Here is a 3198-nt window from a genome sequence, read left to right on the forward strand (position 1 = left end):
TTATGATTTTAGAATTTCTCTGTTGTTCAGCTCTGAAATCATACTAAAACAATTATTTGCCTCAGTTTCGGTGAATATTGACTTTGTCTCAGGGATTATTCGACGATATTCACCCTTCACCCTGCCTTCAGTGAATAATTGTTAAATACAAAAAAACGTTTTGCCTATATTGAATATTGCAGCTAGCTTCAGTAATTATCTAAATACATACAGTTTACATGATATATAAGCTAATCATGTTGATAGCTTTTTAAAACCTCTCATACATAGCCATCAATATTAGGCTCATCACTCTCCACAAAAACCACCCGTGTCTCGATCTGCATACAACGTATCAGTTTAAATCTCCTTGTAAATCGCACTGCAACAAAGTGATGCCCTAAGAAGCCAGATGACCAAAATGTTTCAGCAACAGGATCTCTTGGAGGATCAATTCCTGATGAACATACGTTCAAACCAATGTTATCAATCAGTCTGACAACAGCATAGCCATCATTATGGCAGTCCTTAAGAAAAAACTGGACCTCTCCAAAACAAATGTCAGACTGTGACAAATACTTCACAAGATAGCTTGCTGATTTGGCTTTCCTCTTGTAGCACAGGCTGTGAAACACCTGCCTCTTTTACGCATTCTTTCTGACACACTGACTTCTCTGTCATCATTGAAGTATCCCTCTATCGGATTACCAACATGAGGGATCTTGTGCAGCATTGGTGTGAAGAGCTTGACATCTTCGTCATTAACCCCAACAGCCTTAGGGGAGTTTGATGTTAGCATTCCTTGTGTAAACTCACATGCTTCATCATTCCCTGCAACACATTGCTGTATGTATTGCTTAGAATGTGCTCTCGCTAGTCGTTTACAAATCTGATCTGGAATGCCTCTGCTACCATGGAATATGCGCTTAAGATAAGCGAACATAGACTCAAATATAAAAGTGGAGTGAAGGATCAGTGGACCATGAGCCTTAACCTGTGCTGGTAGGTGATTCAATGAATTAGAGTTGAAAGTACGCTCTCGGTTTGAAAACAATAAGGGGATTTATCTTGCGTAACTCTGGATCATGGCTTCAGCTATGCTAATGTCATTTTCTGATATTGAATCAGAGCAGAGCTTGGTTACACTAGTGACTAGAAGTGCGTGATGGTAAAACACTTGAGAAGGAAGCAGGAACTTCAACACAGGAAGTCCAGTATGAAGGAAAACGGCCTGGTTCTCGCTTGCTTTCCATTTCGAAAACTCTTCCAAAGGCCTAAATTTTCTCTTGAAGTCATGAGGCAGTTTGATGTTAAAAAGAGCCTGGGAAACTTTTTGGTCATTTTTCAGACTTGTTTCACTAGGGCAGCTTCCATTGAGCCACTTTGATACCCTTCTGGTATATTCTCCCTCAAGAAATTGGTGCATGTAATCAAATAACACTATTTCTGGAATTTGTAAGATTTCCTGCACAGTAGAAGGGCCTTTTATTCCAAAAACAGCATCTCCAGTAAGACAAGAAAGTTCAGCATGATTTAAGGAATCTGCATGGTTTCTACTTGGAAATTTACCAGGTAGGTATATTCTTACATTTCCACTTCCAGGTAATCTTTGTCCAGGGTGTAAGCAGGAACAGCATCCAAATCTCCCATTGAATATCTTAAAATTTATTGACGGACCCTTGGCCATAAGATCAGCTCCTTGTCCATTCACATTAAGTTTGCACTTGGGAGGTTTCTCAATGTCTAAATGGAAACCCTATTGAACGTTTTTCACCTCGTTTACGAATGTTTGCTGAAATGAATCCATTTCAGGTTTTTTCTTTCCATACCATAACCCAGACAATATAATGTTTTTCTAGGAATACGGTAAAGCAAGTGGTAACTCGGGAATAAAACTCTGTATAGGCCATAGTGAGACACTTTTGAACTTCAGTGCAGGGGCTCCATCCAAATGCCAATACAGGGACATGCAAAAACTGCCATCTCTCTTGATTTGAGCACTTTGCTTCTGGTACACTTCTCCATCTATAATGTCTTTATAAATGCCACGAGTGTGTTTATATGTTTGAATAAAGTTTTTCACTGCTGACCAGTTTTCTGTAAGCAAAAAATATGCTATTGTTATAATATATTATTTATACTAATTTTTGGAAACTGTTGCCAATACTCTTAAAATGTGCTCAATTAATACACAGGTGTGTAGAGCAAAATATAATATTTTAAAATTACTGAGATGAAACATGCATGATTTGCTATAACTGAGTTTCATGCCTACACACTCTTCTCATGATTACAGATAAACACGAAACTCAGAGTTACAGAGAATCATGCATGTTTCACCTTGGTCATATTAAATTATAATATATCATATTTTATTACTTCATTAGCCTTAGTGGTAAAAATAAGAAAGCTTATATTTTGTGTGTGACTACTGATTATTTTTGGATTCACTCAATCCGTCTCTTGGATCCAAACTATTTGATCACACTAACTGTCGTAAACAAGAAGATCCATACCATTCGATACTAAAGTAATCGTAAATTTGTTAGAAGTGGTAACTTTTGATTTTAAAACTTTGCTTACCAGAAACTACCTTTTTAAGCTCTTGTTCCAGATGAATCACATAAATTGTGCTAGAACTATCTCCAACTGAGTGAGTACCATTTTCAGAACAGATATCATTTATACAAAGATCATTTTGAAGTGGTTGTTGACATTTGTGGCATGTTATATGTTTGACATAACTGTAGCCAATGTCTTTAAGTGACTCGCCAAGCCGATAGGAAGATCAAGGGCATCCATTTCCATTTGGTAAGCACATCTTTATGAGTTTAAGAAAGCTATCAGTTGCTTTCGATGACAGATTATGCCTCTGAGAAAGAGCCAGGAAAGCCCCCTTAAAATTTTTAGGGAAAGAGAGGAACCACTAAAGAGTGGAGAATTTTCAACGCTACTATCCATATAATGATCATTATTACTATCTGATTCCAAAACAGAATCACTGTCACACGAGGATGCACTGTCACATGAGGATGCACTGTCACATGAGGATGCACTGTCATATGAGGATGCACTGTCACATGAGGATGCACTGTCATATGAGGATGCACTGTCACTGGTGGTTTCTCTCTGATTAACTTGTGGCAAATCTTGTCTTTCATCTGTAAATAATTGTAAAACCAAAGATAAGCTGGGACTGTTTCATGGCCTAATTGCAGC

This window comes from Stylophora pistillata, chromosome 11, assembly GCF_964205215.1.
Source record: "Stylophora pistillata chromosome 11, jaStyPist1.2, whole genome shotgun sequence".
In the NCBI taxonomy this organism is placed as follows: Eukaryota; Metazoa; Cnidaria; class Anthozoa; order Scleractinia; family Pocilloporidae; genus Stylophora; species Stylophora pistillata.